The sequence below is a fragment of the Cherax quadricarinatus genome, chromosome 53 (genome assembly GCF_038502225.1).
Source record: "Cherax quadricarinatus isolate ZL_2023a chromosome 53, ASM3850222v1, whole genome shotgun sequence".
Taxonomy (NCBI): Eukaryota; Metazoa; Arthropoda; class Malacostraca; order Decapoda; family Parastacidae; genus Cherax; species Cherax quadricarinatus.
Genome location: NC_091344.1, coordinates 6,906,233 through 6,918,732, shown reverse-complemented (window position 1 = coordinate 6,918,732; position 12,500 = coordinate 6,906,233). Strand labels below are relative to the sequence as shown.

The 12,500-nt window shown below is 34.0% G+C and overlaps 1 protein-coding gene across 3 annotated transcripts in view; it reads left to right on the top strand.

Annotated features, from left to right (window-relative positions):
- Positions 1–12,500, top strand: part of LOC128692405 (chitinase-3-like protein 1) — an 81,272-nt gene that overhangs the window by 23,698 nt on the left and 45,074 nt on the right. The window lies entirely within an intron of this gene.

The window sequence follows — 12,500 nt, the reverse complement described above, 5'->3', positions numbered from 1 at the left end:
AATCTTAGTTCATTTTTATGTAGCTATGTGGACTCTTAGTTCACTTTTATGTAGCTATGTGGACCCTTAGTTCACTTTTATGTAGCTATGTGGACTCTTAGTTCGGTTTTATGTAGCTATGTGGACTCTTAGTTCATTTTTATGTAGCTATGTGGACTCTTAGTTCACTTTTATGTAGCTATGTGGACTCTTAGTTCGTTTTTATGTAGCTATGTGGATTCTTAGTTCATTTTTGTGTAGCTATGTGGACTCTTAGTTCATTTTTATGTAGCTATGTGGACTCTTAGTTCACTTTTATGTAGCTATGTGGACTCTTAGTTCGTTTTTATGTAGCTATTTGGACTCTTAGTTCGTTTTTATGTAGGTATGTGGACTCTTAGTTCATTTTTATGCAGCTATGTGGACTCTTAGTTCGTTTTTATGTAGCTATGTGGACTCTTAGTTTGTTTTATGTAGGTATGTGGACTCTTAGTTCATTTTTATGTAGCTATGTGGACTCTTAGTTCGTTTTTATGTAGCTATGTGGACTCTTAGTTCATTTTTATGTAGCTATGTGGACTCTCAGTTCGTTTTTATGTAGCTATGTGGACTCTTAGTTCGTTTTTATGTAGCTATGTGGACTCTTAGTTCATTTTTATGTAGCTATGTGGACTCTTAGTTCATTTTTATGTAGCTATGTGAACTCTTAGTTCGTTTTTATGTAGCTATGTGGACTCTTAGTTCGTTTTTATGTAGCTATGTGGACTCTTAGTTCGTTTTTATGTAGCTATGTGGACTCTTAGTTCGTTTTTATGTAGCTATGTGGACTCTTAGTTCATTTTTATGTAGCTATGTGGACTCTTAGATCGTTTCTATGTAGCTATGTGGACTCTTAGTTCGTTTTTATGTAGGTATGTGGACTCTTAGTTCGTTTTTATGTAGCTATGTGGACTCTTAGTTCATTTTTATGTAGCTATGTAGACTCAAGTTCGTTTTTATGTAGCTATGTGGACTCTTAGTTCATTTTTATGTAGCTATGTGGACTCTTAGTTCGTTTTTATGTAGCTATGTGGACTCTTAGTTCATTTTATGTAGCTATGTGGACTCTTAGTTCGTTTTTATGTAGCTATGTGGACTCTTAGTTCGTTTTTATGTAGCTATGTGGACTCTTAGTTCATTTTTATGTAGCTATGTGGACTCTTAGTTCATTTTTATGTAGCTATGTGGACTCTTAGTTAATTTTTATGTAGCTATGTGGACTCTTAGTTCACTTTTATGTAGCTATGTGAACTCTTAGTTCGTTTTTATGTAGCTATGTGGACTCTTAGTTCATTTTTATGTAGCTATGTGAACTCTTAGTTCACTTTTATGTAGCAATGTGGACTCTTAGTTCACTTTTATGTAGCTATGTGTACTCTTAGTTCATTTTTATGTAGCTATGTGGACTCTTAGTTCACTTTTATGTAGCCATGTGGACTCTTAGTTCGGTTTTATGTAGCTATGTGGACTCTTAGTTCATTTTTATGTAGCTATGTGGACTCTTAGTTCACTTTTATGTAGCTATGTGGACTCTTAGTTCGTTTTTATGTAGCTATGTGGACTCTTAGATCATTTTTATGTAGCTATGTGGACTCTTAGTTCGTTTTTATGTAGCTATGTGGACTCTTAGTTCGTTTTTATGTAGCTATGTGGACTCTTAGTTCGTTTTTATGTAGGTATGTGGACTCTTAGTTCATTTTTATGTAGCTATGTGGACTCTTAGTTCGTTTTTATGCAGGTATGTGGACTCTTAGTTCATTTTTATGCAGCTATGTGGACTCTTAGTTCGTTTTTATGTAGGTATGTGGACTCTTAGTTCATTTTTATGTAGCTATGTGGACTCTTAGTTCGTTTTTATGTAGGTATGTGGACTCTTAGTTCATTTTTATGCAGCTATGTGGACTCTTAGTTCGTTTTTATGTAGCTATTTGGACTCTTAGTTCGTTTTTATGTAGGTATGTGGACTCTTAGTTCATTTTTATGCAGCTATGTGGACTCTTAGTTCGTTTTTATGTAGCTATGTGGACTCTTAGTTTGTTTTATGTAGGTATGTGGACTCTTAGTTCATTTTTATGTAGCTATGTGGACTCTTAGTTCGTTTTTATGTAGCTATGTGGACTCTTAGTTCATTTTTATGTAGCTATGTGGACTCTCAGTTCGTTTTTATGTAGCTATGTGGACTCTTAGTTCGTTTTTATGTAGCTATGTGGACTCTTAGTTCATTTTTATGTAGCTATGTGGACTCTTAGTTCATTTTTATGTAGCTATGTGAACTCTTAGTTCGTTTTTATGTAGCTATGTGGACTCTTAGTTCGTTTTTATGTAGCTATGTGGACTCTTAGTTCGTTTTTATGTAGCTATGTGGACTCTTAGTTCGTTTTTATGTAGCTATGTGGACTCTTAGTTCATTTTTATGTAGCTATGTGGACTCTTAGATCGTTTCTATGTAGCTATGTGGACTCTTAGTTCGTTTTTATGTAGGTATGTGGACTCTTAGTTCGTTTTTATGTAGCTATGTGGACTCTTAGTTCATTTTTATGTAGCTATGTAGACTCAAGTTCGTTTTTATGTAGCTATGTGGACTCTTAGTTCATTTTTATGTAGCTATGTGGACTCTTAGTTCGTTTTTATGTAGCTATGTGGACTCTTAGTTCATTTTATGTAGCTATGTGGACTCTTAGTTCGTTTTTATGTAGCTATGTGGACTCTTAGTTCGTTTTTATGTAGCTATGTGGACTCTTAGTTCATTTTTATGTAGCTATGTGGACTCTTAGTTCATTTTTATGTAGCTATGTGGACTCTTAGTTAATTTTTATGTAGCTATGTGGACTCTTAGTTCACTTTTATGTAGCTATGTGAACTCTTAGTTCGTTTTTATGTAGCTATGTGGACTCTTAGTTCATTTTTATGTAGCTATGTGAACTCTTAGTTCACTTTTATGTAGCAATGTGGACTCTTAGTTCACTTTTATGTAGCTATGTGTACTCTTAGTTCATTTTTATGTAGCTATGTGGACTCTTAGTTCACTTTTATGTAGCCATGTGGACTCTTAGTTCGGTTTTATGTAGCTATGTGGACTCTTAGTTCATTTTTATGTAGCTATGTGGACTCTTAGTTCACTTTTATGTAGCTATGTGGACTCTTAGTTCGTTTTTATGTAGCTATGTGGACTCTTAGATCATTTTTATGTAGCTATGTGGACTCTTAGTTCGTTTTTATGTAGCTATGTGGACTCTTAGTTCGTTTTTATGTAGGTATGTGGACTCTTAGTTCATTTTTATGTCGCTATGTGGACTCTTAGTTCATTTTTATGTAGCTATGTAGACTCATAGTTCGTTTTTATGTAGCTATGTGGACTCTTAGTTCATTTTTCTGTAGCTATGTGGACTCTTAGTTCGTTTTTATGTAGCTATATGGACTCTTAGTTCATTTTATGTAGCTATGTGGACTCTTAGTTCGTTTTTATGTAGCTATGTGGACTCTTGGTTCGTTATGTATCTATGTGGACTCTTAGTTCATTTTTATGTAGCTATGTGGACTCTTAGTTCATTTTTATGTAGCTATGTGGTCTCTTAGTTAATTTTTATGTAGCTATGTGGACTCTTAGTTCACTTTTATGTAGCTATGTGGACTCTTAGTTCGTTTTTATGTAGCTATGTGGACTCTTAGTTCATTTTTATGTAGCTATGTGGACTCTTAGTTCACTTTTATGTAGCTATGTGGACTCTTAGTTCACTTTTATGTAGCTATGTGTACTCTTAGTTCATTTTTATGTAGCTATGTGGACTCTTAGTTCACTTTTATGTAGCTATGTGGACTCTTAGTTCGGTTTTATGTAGCTATGTGGACTCTTAGCTCATTTTTATGTAGCTATGTGGATTCTTAGTTCACTTTTATGTAGCTATGTGGACTCTTAGTTTGTTTTTATGTAGCTATGTGGACTCTTAGTTCGTTTTTATGTAGCTATGTGGACTCTTAGTTCATTTTTATGTAGCTATGTGGACTCTTAGTTCATTTTTATGTAGCTATGTGGACTCTTAGTTCGTTTTATGTAGCTATGTGGACTCTTAGTTCGTTTTTATGTAGCTATGTGGACTCTTAGTTCGTTATGTAGCTATGTGGACTCTTAGTTCGTTTTTATGTAGCTATGTGGACTCTTATGTCATTTTTATGTAGCTATGTGGACTCTTAGTTCGTTTTTATGTAGCTATGTGGACTCTTAGTTCGTTTTTATATAGGTATGTGGACTCTTAGTTCGTTTTTATGTAGCTACGTGGACTCTTAGTTCATTTTTATGTAGCTATGTAGACTTTTAGTTCGTTTTTATGTAGCTATGTGGACTCTTAGTTCATTTTTATGTAGCTATGTGGACTCTTAGTTCGTTTTTATGTAGCTATGTGGACTCTTAGTTCATTTTTATGTAGCTATGTGGACTCTTAGTTCGTTTTTATGTAGCTATGTGGACTCTTAGTTCGTTTTTATATAGGTATGTGGACTCTTAGTTCATTTTTATGTAGCTATGTGGACTCTTAGTTCATTTTTATGTAGCTATGTGGACTCTTAGTTCATTTTTATGTAGCTATGTAGACTCTTAGTTCGTTTTTATGTAACTATGTGGACTCTTAGTTAATTTTTATGTAGCTATGTGGACTCTTAGTTCGTTTTTATGTAGCTATGTGGACTCTAGTTCATTTTATGTAGGTATGTGGACTCTTAGTTCGTTTTTATGTAGCTATGTGGACTCTTAGTTCGTTTTTATGTTGCTATGTGGACTCTTAGTTCACTTTTATGTAGCTATGTGGACTCTTAGTTCGTTTTTATGTAGCTATGTGGAATCTTAGTTCGTTTTTATGTAGCTATGTGGAATCTTAGTTCATTTTTATGTAGCTATGTGGACTCTTAGTTCACTTTTATGTAGCTATGTGGACCCTTAGTTCACTTTTATGTAGCTATGTGGACTCTTAGTTCGGTTTTATGTAGCTATGTGGACTCTTAGTTCATTTTTATGTAGCTATGTGGACTCTTAGTTCACTTTTATGTAGCTATGTGGACTCTTAGTTCGTTTTTATGTAGCTATGTGGATTCTTAGTTCATTTTTGTGTAGCTATGTGGACTCTTAGTTCATTTTTATGTAGCTATGTGGACTCTTAGTTCACTTTTATGTAGCTATGTGGACTCTTAGTTCGTTTTTATGTAGCTATTTGGACTCTTAGTTCGTTTTTATGTAGGTATGTGGACTCTTAGTTCATTTTTATGCAGCTATGTGGACTCTTAGTTCGTTTTTATGTAGCTATGTGGACTCTTAGTTTGTTTTATGTAGGTATGTGGACTCTTAGTTCATTTTTATGTAGCTATGTGGACTCTTAGTTCGTTTTTATGTAGCTATGTGGACTCTTAGTTCATTTTTATGTAGCTATGTGGACTCTCAGTTCGTTTTTATGTAGCTATGTGGACTCTTAGTTCGTTTTTATGTAGCTATGTGGACTCTTAGTTCATTATTATGTAGCTATGTGGACTCTTAGTTCATTTTTATGTAGCTATGTGAACTCTTAGTTCGTTTTTATGTAGCTATGTGGACTCTTAGTTCGTTTTTATGTAGCTATGTGGACTCTTAGTTCGTTTTTATGTAGCTATGTGGACTCTTAGTTCGTTTTTATGTAGCTATGTGGACTCTTAGTTCATTTTTATGTAGCTATGTGGACTCTTAGATCGTTTCTATGTAGCTATGTGGACTCTTAGTTCGTTTTTATGTAGGTATGTGGACTCTTAGTTCGTTTTTATGTAGCTATGTGGACTCTTAGTTCATTTTTATGTAGCTATGTAGACTCAAGTTCGTTTTTATGTAGCTATGTGGACTCTTAGTTCATTTTTATGTAGCTATGTGGACTCTTAGTTCGTTTTTATGTAGCTATGTGGACTCTTAGTTCATTTTATGTAGCTATGTGGACTCTTAGTTCGTTTTTATGTAGCTATGTGGACTCTTAGTTCGTTTTTATGTAGCTATGTGGACTCTTAGTTCATTTTTATGTAGCTATGTGGACTCTTAGTTCATTTTTATGTAGCTATGTGGACTCTTAGTTAATTTTTATGTAGCTATGTGGACTCTTAGTTCACTTTTATGTAGCTATGTGAACTCTTAGTTCGTTTTTATGTAGCTATGTGGACTCTTAGTTCATTTTTATGTAGCTATGTGAACTCTTAGTTCACTTTTATGTAGCAATGTGGACTCTTAGTTCACTTTTATGTAGCTATGTGTACTCTTAGTTCATTTTTATGTAGCTATGTGGACTCTTAGTTCACTTTTATGTAGCCATGTGGACTCTTAGTTCGGTTTTATGTAGCTATGTGGACTCTTAGTTCATTTTTATGTAGCTATGTGGACTCTTAGTTCACTTTTATGTAGCTATGTGGACTCTTAGTTCGTTTTTATGTAGCTATGTGGACTCTTAGATCATTTTTATGTAGCTATGTGGACTCTTAGTTCGTTTTTATGTAGCTATGTGGACTCTTAGTTCGTTTTTATGTAGGTATGTGGACTCTTAGTTCATTTTTATGTCGCTATGTGGACTCTTAGTTCATTTTTATGTAGCTATGTAGACTCATAGTTCGTTTTTATGTAGCTATGTGGACTCTTAGTTCATTTTTCTGTAGCTATGTGGACTCTTAGTTCGTTTTTATGTAGCTATATGGACTCTTAGTTCATTTTATGTAGCTATGTGGACTCTTAGTTCGTTTTTATGTAGCTATGTGGACTCTTGGTTCGTTATGTATCTATGTGGACTCTTAGTTCATTTTTATGTAGCTATGTGGACTCTTAGTTCATTTTTATGTAGCTATGTGGTCTCTTAGTTAATTTTTATGTAGCTATGTGGACTCTTAGTTCACTTTTATGTAGCTATGTGGACTCTTAGTTCGTTTTTATGTAGCTATGTGGACTCTTAGTTCATTTTTATGTAGCTATGTGGACTCTTAGTTCACTTTTATGTAGCTATGTGGACTCTTAGTTCACTTTTATGTAGCTATGTGTACTCTTAGTTCATTTTTATGTAGCTATGTGGACTCTTAGTTCACTTTTATGTAGCTATGTGGACTCTTAGTTCGGTTTTATGTAGCTATGTGGACTCTTAGCTCATTTTTATGTAGCTATGTGGATTCTTAGTTCACTTTTATGTAGCTATGTGGACTCTTAGTTTGTTTTTATGTAGCTATGTGGACTCTTAGTTCGTTTTTATGTAGCTATGTGGACTCTTAGTTCATTTTTATGTAGCTATGTGGACTCTTAGTTCATTTTTATGTAGCTATGTGGACTCTTAGTTCGTTTTATGTAGCTATGTGGACTCTTAGTTCGTTTTTATGTAGCTATGTGGACTCTTAGTTCGTTATGTAGCTATGTGGACTCTTAGTTCGTTTTTATGTAGCTATGTGGACTCTTATGTCATTTTTATGTAGCTATGTGGACTCTTAGTTCGTTTTTATGTAGCTATGTGGACTCTTAGTTCGTTTTTATATAGGTATGTGGACTCTTAGTTCGTTTTTATGTAGCTACGTGGACTCTTAGTTCATTTTTATGTAGCTATGTAGACTTTTAGTTCGTTTTTATGTAGCTATGTGGACTCTTAGTTCATTTTTATGTAGCTATGTGGACTCTTAGTTCGTTTTTATGTAGCTATGTGGACTCTTAGTTCATTTTTATGTAGCTATGTGGACTCTTAGTTCGTTTTTATGTAGCTATGTGGACTCTTAGTTCGTTTTTATATAGGTATGTGGACTCTTAGTTCATTTTTATGTAGCTATGTGGACTCTTAGTTCATTTTTATGTAGCTATGTGGACTCTTAGTTCATTTTTATGTAGCTATGTAGACTCTTAGTTCGTTTTTATGTAACTATGTGGACTCTTAGTTAATTTTTATGTAGCTATGTGGACTCTTAGTTCGTTTTTATGTAGCTATGTGGACTCTAGTTCATTTTATGTAGGTATGTGGACTCTTAGTTCGTTTTTATGTAGCTATGTGGACTCTTAGTTCGTTTTTATGTTGCTATGTGGACTCTTAGTTCACTTTTATGTAGCTATGTGGACTCTTAGTTCGTTTTTATGTAGCTATGTGGAATCTTAGTTCGTTTTTATGTAGCTATGTGGAATCTTAGTTCATTTTTATGTAGCTATGTGGACTCTTAGTTCACTTTTATGTAGCTATGTGGACCCTTAGTTCACTTTTATGTAGCTATGTGGACTCTTAGTTCGGTTTTATGTAGCTATGTGGACTCTTAGTTCATTTTTATGTAGCTATGTGGACTCTTAGTTCACTTTTATGTAGCTATGTGGACTCTTAGTTCGTTTTTATGTAGCTATGTGGATTCTTAGTTCATTTTTGTGTAGCTATGTGGACTCTTAGTTCATTTTTATGTAGCTATGTGGACTCTTAGTTCACTTTTATGTAGCTATGTGGACTCTTAGTTCGTTTTTATGTAGCTATGTGGACTCTTAGTTCATTTTTATGTAGCTATGTGGACTCTTAGTTCACTTTTATGTAGCTATGTGGACTCTTAGTTCGTTTTTATGTAGCTATGTGGACTCTTAGTTCGTTTTTATGTAGCTATGTGGATTCTTAGTTCATTTTTGTGTAGCTATGTTGACTCTTAGTTCATTTTTATGTAGCTATGTGGACTCTTAGTTCACTTTTATGTAGCTATGTGGACTCTTAGTTCGTTTTTATGTAGCTATTTGGACTCTTAGTTCATTTTTATGTAGCTATGTGGACTCTTAGTTCACTTTTATGTAGCTATGTGGACTCTTAGTTCATTTTTATGTATCTATGTGGACTCTTAGTTCATTTTTATGTAGCTATGTGGACTCTTAGTTCGTTTTTAATTTGCTATGTGGACTCTTAGTTCACTTTTATGTAGCTATGTGGACTCTTAGTTCATTTTTATGTAGCTATGTGGACTCTTAGATCGTTTCTATGTAGCTATGTGGACTCTTAGTTCGTTTTTATGTAGGTATGTGGACTCTTAGTTCGTTTTTATGTAGCTATGTGGACTCTTAGTTCATTTTTATGTAGCTATGTAGACTCAAGTTCGTTTTTATGTAGCTATGTGGACTCTTAGTTCATTTTTATGTAGCTATGTGGACTCTTAGTTCATTTTATGTAGCTATGTGGACTCTTAGTTCGTTTTTATGTAGCTATGTGGACTCTTAGTTCGTTTTTATGTAGCTATGTGGACTCTTAGTTCATTTTTATGTAGCTATGTGGACTCTTAGTTCATTTTTATGTAGCTATGTGGACTCTTAGTTAATTTTTATGTAGCTATGTGGACTCTTAGTTCACTTTTATGTAGCTATGTGAACTCTTAGTTCGTTTTTATGTAGCTATGTGGACTCTTAGTTCATTTTTATGTAGCTATGTGAACTCTTAGTTCACTTTTATGTAGCAATGTGGACTCTTAGTTCACTTTTATGTAGCTATGTGTACTCTTAGTTCATTTTTATGTAGCTATGTGGACTCTTAGTTCACTTTTATGTAGCCATGTGGACTCTTAGTTCGGTTTTATGTAGCTATGTGGACTCTTAGTTCATTTTTATGTAGCTATGTGGACTCTTAGTTCACTTTTATGTAGCTATGTGGACTCTTAGTTCGTTTTTATGTAGCTATGTGGACTCTTAGTTCATTTTTATGTAGCTATGTGGACTCTTAGTTCGTTTTTATGTAGCTATGTGGACTCTTAGTTCGTTTTTATGTAGGTATGTGGACTCTTAGTTCATTTTTATGTCGCTATGTGGACTCTTAGTTCATTTTTATGTAGCTATGTAGACTCATAGTTCGTTTTTATGTAGCTATGTGGACTCTTAGTTCATTTTTCTGTAGCTATGTGGACTCTTAGTTCGTTTTTATGTAGCTATATGGACTCTTAGTTCATTTTATGTAGCTATGTGGACTCTTAGTTCGTTTTTATGTAGCTATGTGGACTCTTGGTTCGTTATGTATCTATGTGGACTCTTAGTTCATTTTTATGTAGCTATGTGGACTCTTAGTTCATTTTTATGTAGCTATGTGGACTCTTAGTTAATTTTTATGTAGCTATGTGGACTCTTAGTTCACTTTTATGTAGCTATGTGGACTCTTAGTTCGTTTTTATGTAGCTATGTGGACTCTTAGTTCATTTTTATGTAGCTATGTGGACTCTTAGTTCACTTTTATGTAGCTATGTGGACTCTTAGTTCACTTTTATGTAGCTATGTGTACTCTTAGTTCATTTTTATGTAGCTATGTGGACTCTTAGTTCACTTTTATGTAGCTATGTGGACTCTTAGTTCGGTTTTATGTAGCTATGTGGACTCTTAGCTCATTTTTATGTAGCTATGTGGATTCTTAGTTCACTTTTATGTAGCTATGTGGACTCTTAGTTTGTTTTTATGTAGCTATGTGGACTCTTAGTTCGTTTTTATGTAGCTATGTGGACTCTTAGTTCATTTTTATGTAGCTATGTGGACTCTTAGTTCATTTTTATGTAGCTATGTGGACTCTTAGTTCGTTTTATGTAGCTATGTGGACTCTTAGTTCGTTTTTATGTAGCTATGTGGACTCTTAGTTCGTTATGTAGCTATGTGGACTCTTAGTTCGTTTTTATGTAGCTATGTGGACTCTTATGTCATTTTTATGTAGCTATGTGGACTCTTAGTTCGTTTTTATGTAGCTATGTGGACTCTTAGTTCGTTTTTATATAGGTATGTGGACTCTTAGTTCGTTTTTATGTAGCTACGTGGACTCTTAGTTCATTTTTATGTAGCTATGTAGACTTTTAGTTCGTTTTTATGTAGCTATGTGGACTCTTAGTTCATTTTTATGTAGCTATGTGGACTCTTAGTTCGTTTTTATGTAGCTATGTGGACTCTTAGTTCATTTTTATGTAGCTATGTGGACTCTTAGTTCGTTTTTATGTAGCTATATGGACTCTTAGTTCATTTTATGTAGCTATGTGGACTCTTAGTTCGTTTTTATGTAGCTATGTGGACTCTTGGTTCGTTATGTATCTATGTGGACTCTTAGTTCATTTTTATGTAGCTATATGGACTCTTAGTTCATTTTTATGTAGCTGTGTGGACTCTTAGTTAATTTTTATGCAGCTATGTGGACTCTTAGTTCACTTTTATGTAGCTATGTGGACTCTTAGTTCGTTTTTATGTAGCTATGTGGACTCTTAGTTCATTTTTATGTAGCTATGTGGACTCTTAGTTCACTTTTATGTAGCTATGTGGACTCTTAGTTCACTTTTATGTAGCTATGTGTACTCTTAGTTCATTTTTATGTAGCTATGTGGACTCTTAGTTCACTTTTATGTAGCTATGTGGACTCTTAGTTCGGTTTTATGTAGCTATGTGGACTCTTAGCTCATTTTTATGTAGCTATGTGGATTCTTAGTTCACTTTTATGTAGCTATGTGGACTCTTAGTTTGTTTTTATGTAGCTATGTGGACTCTTAGTTCGTTTTTATGTAGCTATGTGGACTCTTAGTTCATTTTTATGTAGCTATGTGGACTCTTAGTTCATTTTTATGTAGCTATGTGGACTCTTAGTTCGTTTTATGTAGCTATGTGGACTCTTAGTTCGTTTTTATGTAGCTATGTGGACTCTTAGTTCGTTATGTAGCTATGTGGACTCTTAGTTCGTTTTTATGTAGCTATGTGGACTCTTATGTCATTTTTATGTAGCTATGTGGACTCTTAGTTCGTTTTTATGTAGCTATGTGGACTCTTAGTTCGTTTTTATATAGGTATGTGGACTCTTAGTTCGTTTTTATGTAGCTACGTGGACTCTTAGTTCATTTTTATGTAGCTATGTAGACTTTTAGTTCGTTTTTATGTAGCTATGTGGACTCTTAGTTCACTTTTATGTAGCTATGTGGACTCTTAGTTCGTTTTTATGTAGCTATGTGGACTCTTAGTTCATTTTTATGTAGCTATGTGGACTCTTAGTTCACTTTTATGTAGCTATGTGGACTCTTAGTTCGTTTTTATGTAGCTATGTGGACTCTTAGTTCGTTTTTATGTAGCTATGTGGATTCTTAGTTCATTTTTGTGTAGCTATGTGGACTCTTAGTTCATTTTTATGTAGCTATGTGGACTCTTAGTTCACTTTTATGTAGCTATGTGGACTCTTAGTTCGTTTTTATGTAGCTATTTGGACTCTTAGTTCATTTTTATGTAGCTATGTGGACTCTTAGTTCACTTTTATGTAGCTATGTGGACTCTTAGTTCATTTTTATGTATCTATGTGGACTCTTAGTTCATTTTTATGTAGCTATGTGGACTCTTAGTTCGTTTTTAATTTGCTATGTGGACTCTTAGTTCACTTTTATGTAGCTATGTGGACTCTTAGTTCGTTTTTAATTTGCTATGTGGACTCTTAGTTCATTTTTATGTAGCTATGTGGACTCTTAGTTCGTTTTTATGTAGCTATGTGGACTCTTAGTTCGTTTTTATGTAG